Source organism: Sinohyriopsis cumingii, chromosome 16, assembly GCF_028554795.1.
Source record: "Sinohyriopsis cumingii isolate HCF-2022 chromosome 16, ASM2855479v2, whole genome shotgun sequence".
Classification (NCBI taxonomy): domain Eukaryota; kingdom Metazoa; phylum Mollusca; class Bivalvia; order Unionida; family Unionidae; genus Sinohyriopsis; species Sinohyriopsis cumingii.
The window spans coordinates 30,300,362-30,313,005 of NC_142976.1; the positions used below are offsets into that span (position 1 = coordinate 30,300,362).

Here is a 12,644-nt window from a genome sequence, read left to right on the forward strand (position 1 = left end):
TAGCGTCAGTCTTTGTTTAATCAATTTTAGCCGTGTTCAGTTATAAATTTAGAGGAACTATTTTTTGAAATTATTCATTGGAATTACAAATTGCTCAGTGACTTTTGACTAAACATTATTTTGCTATTATTGTGAATTCATTCAAAGACATTCTGGATTATATATTTTGTGTGATACAGCAATACTGTTGGTACGTTGGCATATTGAAGACCATACGTACATCAGCACATTCAAGACTTGAATTCCTTTCGGATATACTATATTTTTGGAATTGTGATATAACTTTTGGGATTAATTGGGACTTAAATCATAATGCCGGAAATTTTTCTTAAATTTGCATTGTGTAAATTAGATAACTGATTTATTCGCTGGAGTTAAGAAACTTGTTGATTTTGCCTTTTCTGCTCTTTAGTCTAAGAACATAGTCGCGACAATTGAAAAAATGCATTGAATAATAGCAAGTCATTTCTTGTTTTATATTACAGGATACACCTATGGCGATTCGGAACATTATTATGTTTATACAACAAACTCATATGTATGTAAACTTGTATTTATACCTCAATTGAACAATTTCAGAGATTAAATTATTGACCATCTTAAGTTTTATTTTGTACATGTATTTCAATCACGAGCATTATTTAAGTGGTGCCATTTATATATGTATGACTCTAAAATTATTGTGATGTTACATGTCCAGTTTTCGCACAAGTGGTTGACATTATATTGGTACGAGTCTTACAAAACTCTAATTTCATACAACCAGTTTCTGCATGAGCGGTGCTCTTTATATAGGTAAGAGTCTCATATAATTGTGACGTCAAACAGCCTGTTGTTCCTTCAGTGCCATTCAACCAGTTCAGATATCGTATTAAAACACCTTCACTATTCAAATTAAATACAAGCAGACGATTATATTTAAAGACAAACGAGTTATCATTGATCTTCAATTACTTGGCAGACACCTGACATCTGCAATTTTTCTGTTTGACAAAAGTTAAAGCTGCAATAGAGTTTACTGTATTTATCTTAGCAGCTGTTTATTCTTGTCGATATACAGGTCAACGCTTATCTCCCAACTTGGTCAGAGAAGACGTAAGTCTTACTCGTTATAAACGACAGGGAAATATCGATTTCGATGACCGTGTTATTTATCTACACTACGCCGATTTGAAGCATAACATCCGCCGACAGAAGCTACACGCTACTGATATTCTATATCATGTTTCCGTTACTATAGACAAATTACTAAAATGTATATACAGTCACTAACTAGATCACAAGAACGGCAATATTCAACAGAAAGGGTATGTAAACTATAGAAGTACTCATGATTATATTATCTGACCACTGCTATTTGCAGTTTCGGCACAGATTGTATTGAATATTTCGACATTGTATTTTTCCAACAGGTTTTTTAAACTACCATTGTAAAAATGTTAGCAGCCATTTTGGGAACTATCTAATCAGCATTAGTACTTTAATCAAGCTGTCACAATAACTGTTTAACAACATAATTTGTTTTATTCCAATTTTTGTTTTAAGCTTAGAGCGGCCAGTATGATATTGCGTATTTATTTAGCGACATCAGGTTATCACTGTGCACCCAACTATTAGATCCATGCTACTATCTTTTCCATTTATTCTGTATAAGTCTTTCAGTTTATACACTATATTTAATAGTTCTTTCGTAAAATTAGGAAGTAGCATTTTAAAAATATAATATATTTGTATTTTGAAATCCAAATTTTCTCGCCTATTTTTTTCGTAATTGTTCCATAATCATCATTTGTCAGATACATAAATAGGTTAACCCATACATTATGCTCATTCTTAGGGTGATCGGCTTTAATCTAACAACATATGAATGAATCTGTGATAACTATTATTGTGTAGCTCAGAAAGTCAAGGCAATACATCTGTCCATTATCTGGTGTTAGTTTCAGTTAAGTACTTCCACATGTTCGTCCTCAGTGTAAAACTAACTTTTTTTTATTACACAAGTATGTTTTGTTTTTCTCAACATGTTGACTCGTATTCAAAATGTGTCTTTCTCCAGTAATTCATCAACGTTTCTGTGTATAACTGCTTCCCATTATAAAACTTTAATTTCTGTTTTTCACTCATCAAATATTTATGTAAAAGCATTATGAATACCATCTCCCTTTAGTCTCTTCACTTGCTTACCCCTGATATGTTCTGAGAAGATCCCTATCCATGCGAAAGTATATCTGTATCTATTGCTGTATTTTCATGCATTTTAATTATAACGATGATTATTAGAATTTGTCTCCTATTTGACTCCAAAATAGCCCATGTATATGTTTAAATATGTTTGTGTTCTTTCTTACTTGCTGAATGTGTTTGTAGATCATTGAGTCAACCAAACTTTGAACTGAGAGTATTTACCTGCCTATTGCTTTCATTATTTTAACACAGTTGACTTATATTTGATTAGGAGATTGTATTTTCAGAATCTTAGTATAAATGTCTTAAATACTGTTATTTATTTTCTCTCCCATCATTTGTTTTCAGGTATTTTAATGACATCCATTGTAATCACGCATACGATTTTTGAAGAATTAGTGTGTTCATACTTCGACTTTTGTAATAAAACAACGATATCTGAAGGAAACGTTTTGTTTTTTGATTTTATGTTTAAATGGTTCAAAGATAGGATCTAAAATAGTTATCCAAGAATCAGAAATAAACGAGAACATACATATTCCCTTTACAACTTTAATACATTGTACCTTTATCCCTATCGATCTAAAATGAATAAAAACAAACAAATCGAATGTAAAAAGTGGTTAAACCTTGAATGAAAGTTCAGCTCTTAACACATCTCTCTGGAAAGCATTAATGAGAAAGAAACCTTTTCGCTTTGTACGAGACATTTTGTCTTCGCGCGTTAAGCAGACTATCTAAAGTTGCAAATGTTTCAATAATAATACAAGATATTTAGTCTGGAAATATCACATCAACCCAAGTCATCAGGAAATACATATTCATTTAATTGATTGATAAACATTGATTCATTTCTAAAAAAAAGGGTACAGAAAAATGAATTGAGGAGAGATGATAATGTATTTTATTGAGATAGAAGAGGCTTAAATAACCCGTATACTACATAACCTGTAAACAATATATCAACGTCTAATCTGTAACGGCTAGCAATGTTCACAAAATACGTCTTTTCTGAATAATTATAATGAGACATAAATTCATTAAGTGATTACACATAATAAGATCAGTTCTGCAAAATCTGTCTTTCTGTCGTACCGGTCAGTCCCATTGTAAGGAACTCCTACTATTACTACGTCGTTATGATCATAAAGTAACCGAAATAAGCAAATCCAACAAGTTTTGTAAAACTTAACACATCATTTAATTATGATAGTTATTAAATGAAAATGTAAAACGAACGAACGGTATTATCAAATGAATAATAAATGATTGCAAAACTTATATTCAAGTCCAAACATAATCGAATGTTCCGAACAAATATTAAATCCTCGAATGTGCTTGTATGACAAAAGTACCGATGTAGCGAAATGGCATTATCCAGAACTCCTTTGAATCTTTCGCAATAGTCCATGAATAATACTCTAGTGCGGTGAGGACATTGTATTTCAAATGAATAATCCAATCAAATGTTTCGTCACAAATAATATCCTAACGCAACTTTAAATTTGCCTGCAGACTGATGTTACAAGAAGAAAATAAGAAACAAGACTGACTAAAATTTTTCAGCTCCACATACTTAACCGGGTGAAAACCAGTTTGCTACTGCCAGCTACGTGATACATTGCAAATATCCAACATCGTAAAAGAACCCACCTGGTCTAACCCATCCACTGAAAAAGAGGAACCTGCCAAACCGCACCAGCCAATGTGGTTTTGTTATTAATATTAGTATTAATGGTCGTAAACATCTACACCAACAACTAATTATAGATCACACGCAATGTACACTCTTAATATATTAAAATATATTTTAAAACAGCATACAAAATGTAACGATTTAATATCTTGAATATAGATAATCATTAGGATTTACAGTCATGAAAAATTGTTCATGAATATAGATATAATCATGTACAAGGACTTACAAACAATACAGATATACATAATAATATAGACAAATACGCCTGCCTGTCTTAATGTATATTTAATTTGCATTGTTTGATAGATAATTTTTAGTTTTGTTTTAATTTATAATGTAACATAGCATGTTGGACTTGACTTTGTTCAAAGTACATAAAATAAATTATGTCTAAATGAGCACCGCTTAGCTATTTGGATCATTATTTTTCCTGAATCAGAACATTGCCTTTACTATGACCTTTATATGATAAATAATTTTATATATAGTTATATATAATTTAAAAACAAATACCTTCTAATTATGATTAAGATTTTAATTTGTAAACATTAACACATTTGTAGAAGGTTAATTTCCCTTAAGTTAAATTTTTTTTATTATACACGTTACGTGTTATGTGAGGTCAAGTAGAGGATTATATAATCTTGTCTTCTAGAAATCAATTAGTCATGCCACAAGATCTTAATAGAATCTATTGTATTATTCATTGATGTGTCCAAAACATAATTTGGGCTGGAATTTGACTATTCAATTTATTTAAATCAAGTGATTCTTCTCTGGAGATACAAAGTGTACTACAAAAGTAACATTCATGGAAACAGAGACTTGACTTTTTAGTGAAATTTTAATCAAGGATTTAGTTCTTTGATTGTTACATTGTGATTCAAGAAAAGTATTCCGGGGCATCAGCATTATACGGGCCACCGCAGTCACATTAACACTTTCAGCGTTGGATTTAATTTCTGATATCCAATTCAGCTTTCTTAAGAATTTTAATTATGAGGACTTGTATTTGTAGTTCTAACATTATTTGGGATCCAATAATCAATACCGTTTGTTCTTCTTCTTTATTTTCCCTGTGAATTCTAGGGAAATATACTATTTGCTGCTTCTCGGTCCTTTCTATTAACTATGTTAAGAGCACAGAGTTATTATAAAAATTGGATGCTCGTCCTTGGGAAACGAATTTCTCAAAAACATGTCTGAAAACTTTGTTTGCGAAACTTAAATTCACATTGTTTCGGAATTTTCTAAGTCCCAGTCGTTATTTCACATTTAATTTTTTAGAGAGATCAGCAACTTATTTCAATGTATTTAAACTGGAGATCTTTATTTCAAAACCTACTCAAGAACGGTTAGATTACTAGAAAAAGGAGGCATTGTTCCAGCTTACCAGCAAATATGAATCTTCTGAGGCAAAGGATTCATTAAGGAAAACGGTAATCATACTTTAGTCCAGTATTTGATGGGAAAATAATGTTTTGGATAAATGTGCTTTGGATTTTAGTAGCGAGTTTCCATTTAGCTCTTGCTCAAAAACTATAGAATTGAAATTAAAATACAAGAATGAAATAGAGTTCAGAAAGTTTGAGCTTCAAGAAGGACAAATGCAACTGGATAAAAATGAAAGACAGAGAAACAGATGATAGGCTAATTCTAAAGCAGAAATGAAAAGGGGAGGGGGAAATACAGATGTAGCAAGAAAGCAATGGGAAAGAAAGGGAATGTTAATTTAGATTAAAGAAAATAGAGCATACAAGAAAAAGCAAATCCTTATTTTACACACATATTCAAATTTTGATGTTTCTAAAAGTATTAGGTAGCACCCCTTCTTAAGGACAAAGATGACGTAAATATTTCCTCATTTTGATCAACAAAGCTGAGAATTTTAAAAGGCCCAGAGAGCATTGGATTCTGTTTTACAAAGTGCACTTTTTGTCAAAGCTCGTGACACATGCTCTTCCATGTCACCACGGCAAGTTCTGATTATGATCTGGTTAAGGAGTCTGTCTTGAAGGGTTATGAGTTGGTGCCTGAAGCTTATCGACAAACGTATTGGAAGTATAATGAAAGAAACTGGACGAACTCTTGCTGAATTTGCAAGAGACAAATATGGTTTGTTTGATTGGTGGTGCTTTGAAGTTGGTCGATATTATAATAATATGAGACAGTTCATATTAGTCGAAGAGTGCTAGAGTCAGGTTTATGGTGAGGTTAAGACTCACCTTGATGAAAACAAGATTAAAACTTTAGAAAATACTGTTCGTCCAGCTACAAGTATTCCTTAGCTCATAACGTTTATCGTTTTCAGTAAGGTGATAAACTATTTCAGTCTAATGCAGGCACAACCAAATTTCAAATTGGCGCAAATGTTAGAAATTAAATGTCTGATAAGGCTGATCAGAAGTTATTATCGCTTCCTTCGTGTACCTATGGCATGAAGAAAGGACACGTTGTTTTCCTGATTGCAACAAATTGAAACATATGCACCAGAATCAAGATAGACGTATTCCAAGTGCTCTTAGGTCTAAGTGGTCAAGGTCATGATCGTGTAATGAAATCACTATATTTGTTGTTTCAAACAAACCCTACTCTAATTTTATGAAGGCGAATTATGAACCATTTACGTAGAAGGGTTCCATACTACTCATAGGTTATAATGTTAATCTTACCCCTTCTATAGTTGTAAGGAACACATGAGTTTCTCAGAGTCTTTTATTATCAGGTACTTTGCTTTTATCTGAGAAGTCTTCTTCTAACGAGAGTGTTCTTATTCAGGGGTTCGAGTATGGGTTTGTTAATGTTCTTCTCCATGGTGTACATTTGTCATCAGACTTGATTTCATGACCCGTGACGGTCCAAATAGTGACGTATTTAGCCGCTGAGGCTGTCCATTTATCACAAGGCAACAAACTAGCTAGAAATAAGTTTATGGGTAATCCACTTGTAATTGACAAACCTTGTTTGGGTCAGAAGGTCAATACTGATGAGCAAATCCCTGAGTTATATCCAGCTTGTTCAGTTACTAGAGTGATAAGAAAGAACGCTATTGAGAGTGATGTTAATTAGAAAAGTATTATTTTAGCTGACACATGTATTCGCCAGGCTTTTGATGAGAGCACGTTTACTCTTCTTTTGAATCAATCAAAGGTATTGTTCACAGTGATCCTCATTTAACTGCTCATTATCTTTATTTAATCTGATTGATGAACGACAACCACTTATCCTGTTTGTTTCAGATGGCGTATTTACGTGACCATATTTACCCTGATAGCTGCTTTAAAACGTCTTTCGTTGATCCTGGAACACATTTGCCTACTTTGTCTACTTTGTTAAATCTAGCATAATAGGGTGTGAAGGAAAACATTCGACATTGTTTCAGTAACATTTTTCGAAAAATCAAAAGATAGGAAGAAAGTGAGAAAGAATGTTAAAGAATGATTTTGTAAAACACAAGCTAATGCCATCTTTCTCTAAATCAGCTTTTTTGTTAAGCATTCGTTTATTCAAGAAATATTTTGTCAAAAAAGTTATAATCAAGGTTCCAGTTTATATGCTATTTATTCAGGAATTATGCATGGTACATTGCATTTCTTAAGAATCAGAACAGTATAAATTCTGAGACTTCTAGCTCTGCACACGTCATGTTTTCTATTTGATGAATCTATCTAAAGTATACAATTTTGTCATGTATATGCTATTATAATTTCAGGTTTGAAGTATACTTCGTTTTTAAAAGAAAAAGAGAATGACAGGTGATCTCATTAAAAGTCTGTTCCTATCATTTGATAAGAAAGGAACGCATTACAAGTGTGTCTGAAAAGGTAAAACAATTTTTCTTTGTAACAAATAATTTTTGTCTCATGAAACCAGCCAATATCAAGCCTGGGGTAGTACATGCAATTTTAATGTTGTGTTGTCTTTGAAGTCATTCATTAAAGAGACAATGATGTCATTGTAATCATTGAACTTCTGGTATGTTTCATCAAGTTTCAGTTGGAAATAATTGCCATTACTAATTAAATTGAACAACTTTGCTAGAATCAGAACTCGTATCTAAATGTTTACATTATATAGATATGAGTCATTGACCATATTATCCACAACCTAGTTTTCGGCCACATGCTGTCAGATGTAAAATAAGCTTAGTAACTGGAAAATTAAGTTTATTTAGATGCATATTTTATTTTGTATTTTTGTTGATTTTTAAACATGTTATAGGCATAAAGGAAAACGCAAACCAAGGATAGATGTGATTGGTGCATTATGTAATAGATGTTATTTATGTCAAGGTTAACAAACTTATGAGTTTGTTAATTATATGGTTATATTCCATATAATTGATTATCAATTAATGATTGACTTTTTGTATATTCTATTTACAATATTACTTGGATAATTTATTGTCTCTACGCTTCAACATGTCGCTATAGAATCTCTGACATAAATTCTGCCCACCATAATGGTTGACAACAGAGGAGACAGGGTGGAACTTCCTTGCAAAGTATTTGAATCGTATTGCCATGTACCAATCGGGGCAAGCTCCAAAGATCCGTTGATGGATAGTAAAACTTGTGGGTTTACATACGGTGTAGAGAAATTGCCATGGAGTTTGAAATGGTTAAATCTTGTGTTAGCGTCAAAATTTAATTTTCCACAGCTTTCTTGTGTGGATGACGCACATCGTAGTAGCATGCATACTTGCAAATAATATGGGCCATGATATTTATGTATTCCGTTAAAAACTCCGAGAGCATACATTTCTGCACTATATTGTCTTTCATACTCCAGATAGCAGCATAAACCCTGTTGACACACCTGTTCGGTACCGTTTTCTGCACCGATGATTACAAAATTATACCAGTCACGGAAACTGGTAGATTTGAACTCATTTGATGTTATACGATGATTTTCTCTTATTCCTGGGGATAGTGGATGGTGTTCGTTTGAAGTAGTTGAACCTACTGTAGGACGTATACAGGAACGTCAGCGACCAGTAATTTTCCGTCATCCTGTGTTCTACTGTAGTAAAAACTTTTTGGTCCAATCGGCGTGTAAATGCCACTACCCTGAAATCTTTCTTGTGGTCGGTGAAGATTTGCAGCCAAGAAATTTACTTTATTTGCGACAGCAAAGGAGGAATGGTACCCTATTGCAGAGAAGAATGGCAAAGCGTCCATCCATGCCGTGGGAAAAGCAATATCAGTAATGTTATGCTCCTGAAGAAGTGGAATGGCTGGTTCATGAAAAAGTATATCAAAGCAGGTAAATAAACCAAAGCGACCAAAATCAGTATCAAAGTAGATGTACTCGGGATTGACAGGCGCATCATACTGGCATTCGTAATAAAGATTTTGTTTATGATACCTAGCAATAAGCTTTCCCGATCTATCAAAAGCAATGTCTGTATTGTATTGATACTGGCCATCTGGTGGACAGTTAGGGTCATCTTTTACACAAGGCTGTGCGTCTCCTATGTTCGCCACTAAATAAATAGAATGTCTCTTTGCTAGGCAACTTAGAAATACTTGAACATCTGAGTCATTATACCTTCCGGGTTCGTCGCACGGTGTCCAGCTTTCAGACTTGGGATCAGGGATATATTCGAGATACGGGGCGACAGTATATCTACTTTTAAATTTGTATCCATGTATTCCATCTTCAGGGAAGACAAGAATATCAGCACCCTGGAAAAGAATATATTATTATGTATTTGAAATTTGGACACCAAACCTGGATCAGATCTTAGAATCGAGCTATAATGTCTACTAACAGATGTTGTTGTATGTTATCTGATATGACAGATCAGAGAAATTTAAATAAAATGAGAAGATCGCATTATTATGTAAATTCAAAGGAAAATTAGCTTAGTCTATTTAAATAGGTCATTATGAAATTCATTATATGTTTGGTTTGTTGTTGCATTGCACAGCTACACACATAGGCTATTTGGTGCAAAGGAGGGACGCCGAGTGATCGAGTGGTCTAAAGAGCTCACCGTTACGGATCACTGGCATCTCACCTCTGTCTTCATGGCTTGGGTCCCGGGTTCGGCCAATGTGGGTATGTGAGAAAGCTTGACAGTAGCTTCTCGTGGGTCGGTGGTTCTTTTCGCTGTTTTCTCGGATTCTTCCTCCACCATTTGTATTGGACGCCATGTTTGGCCTATCTTGTGCTGAAAAATAGCATTAAATTTACAACAACAACAACAACAAAGGACAATCGAGAGCTATATATGTTTTAGACAAAGGGCATTCAACATCAACTGATGAGCGGATGATCCGATGGTAGGTTTTGAACCTGCATACTTTCTATCATGTATCCGGTACACTAATCAATGAGCCACTGTGGATCTTACTTCTAATTACCTATTATGACATACAGGATATGTTTCAAGTTACCTAGGCTGCACAATGAATGTTGTATTTATTAAAGATTGACAAGCAGTTTACTAAAGCCGGAGGAAATTGATTGCATTTTATAAGATATAGATTTGTTTTCCAATAATTTGATATTTTGGAACATATGTTGAAAGAATTAAAGTTAAGCAATATCGAGAAGAATGTGTTTGTAAAACACATCTCAAAATACTTACCATCTCCACCCCAAAGGTCGTGCCCCTTGGGAGAATGTCTGAGGGGAAGAACTACCTTAAAGACCAAAGTTAGTTGTGAGCATGCATTTTTCTCTCCATACAACAACTTATGTACATGGGTATATGGTTGGCATCTCAGTAGTTTGCAAGTTCTGACTCATATAATTATTCCCGTAGGGAGAGTGCATGTGTGTGTGTATATATCATCATCATCATCATTGGCGACTCAGTCTCGAAAGACCATGCGAATTGCGACCTTGGGGTGTTGTTTGTCTCTGTTGGCATCGTCTGTTGTGGCTGTGCAATCCTATACGTGAGTGACAGTCCCTATTGCAGTTGGTGCAGACATACTGGGAAGTATGTATTACTGTGGTTGCTGCCGCTTTCTTCTTTCTCTTACGTTTCTCTGTCACCAACTGGCCTCTCCTCGCATCAGCGACTTATATGCCATTGTTTACCGTTAGTCTCCAGGTGTATCGGTCCTCGGCCAGCTCTTCCCAGCCATCGGGTGAAACATTGCATGTCTTCATGTCCCTCTTGCATATATCCTTGAAACGGAGTGAGGGGCGTCCGACTCTTCTCATGAAAGTGGCCAGTTGTCCATATAGTATGTCCTTTGGCAGCCTTCCATCCTCCATGCGTCGGACGTGCCCTAACCATCGAAGGCGGCGTTTGCTCAGCAGGGAGTACATGCTGGGGGTACTTGCACGCTGCAGGATCTCGCTGTGTGCAACACGGTCTTTCCAGCTGATTTTCAGGATGCGTTTTAGGCACCGTATATGGAAGGAGTTGAGCCGGCGTTCTTGCCTCATGTAGGTACTCCAGGTTTCACTTCCATATAGAAGGGTGCTGAGAACGCAGGGCTGGTAGACTCGGACCTTGGTGTGCTCTGTCAACGCCTTGTTTTCCCACACCCTTTTCGTTAATCGAGCCATGATGGTGTTTGCCTTTCTAAGCCTTCTGTCCGTCTCCATATCAGTCTAGAGAGTGTTGCTCATGGTTGACCCTAGGTAATTAAAGTTGTTGACTGCTTCCAGGGTGACACCGTTGATTTTCATGAAAGGGACAATGGAGGTATCTTGCACGCTGACATTTGTTTTTTCCAAGCTGATGGTGAGACCAAACTGCATGCAAGCATCAGCAAAACGGTATCCCAGTCTCTGGAGGGCTTCCTCAGTGTGGGTCACAAGACTTGCGTCATCTGCAAAAAGCATCTCCCAGATGAGCACAGCTCTCACTTTGATCTTTGAGCGCGGTCGTGCCAGGTTGAACAGCCTCCCGTCGGACCTGGTGTGTAGGTATATGCCATTGGTGGACGTGTCGAAGGCGTAGGACAGGAGCATGGAGAAGAAGAACCCAAAAAGTATTGGTGCAAGCACGCAGCCCTGCTTCACGCCGCTGTTAATTGGGAAGGAGGTTTAGGTGGATCCTTCATACAGGATTGTTCCCTTCATATCTGCATGGAAAGAGATTATCATGCTGAGGAGTTTTGGGGGGCAACCGATCTTACTCAGAAGTTCAAAAAGGCCCTTCCTGCTGACCAGGTCAAAGGCCTTGGTGAGGTCGATGAACATCATGTAGAGTGGTTGACCTTGCTCTCTGCTCTTCTCTTGGAGTTGTCGTAGGGAGAAGATCATGTCTGTCGTCGACCTGCCTGCTCTGAAGCCACACTGTGATTCCGGGTACACACGATCCGCTAGCAACCGCAGCCTTTACCAACGATACTCAAGAGCGAGATCCCTCTGTAATTATTACAGTCACTGCGGTCGCCCTTGTTTTTGTAAAGGGTCACAATGGTGGCATCGCGCATGTCTTGGGGAACTACTCCTTCCTCCCAGCAGAGCCAATGTAGCTGGTGCAGTGGTTTAATCAATGTTGGTTTTTCACGTTTGATGGCTTCGGGCGGGATGCTGTCACTACCTGGTGCTTTGTCGTTTGGAAGGTAGTCGATTGCTTTGCTGAGCTCCTCTAAGGTTGGCACTTTGTCGAGTTCTTCCATGGTGGGCAGATTCTTTATGCAGCTGAGAGCTGCATCGATGACTGATGTTTCTCGGGAGTATAGCTCTGAGTAGTGCTCTACCCATCTGGACATCTGTTGACCACGGTCTGTGATCTTCTCTCCCGTCAGTGATTTCAGTGGAGCGTCCCATTTCACTGTAGGGC

General features: G+C 36.1%; 1 pseudogene; it reads right to left on the minus strand.

Annotated features, from left to right (window-relative positions):
- Positions 1-7,870: 7,870 nt before the first annotated feature.
- LOC149780138 (pantetheinase pseudogene) lies at positions 7,871-9,588 on the minus strand (annotated as a pseudogene).
- Positions 9,589-12,644: the final 3,056 nt, after the last annotated feature.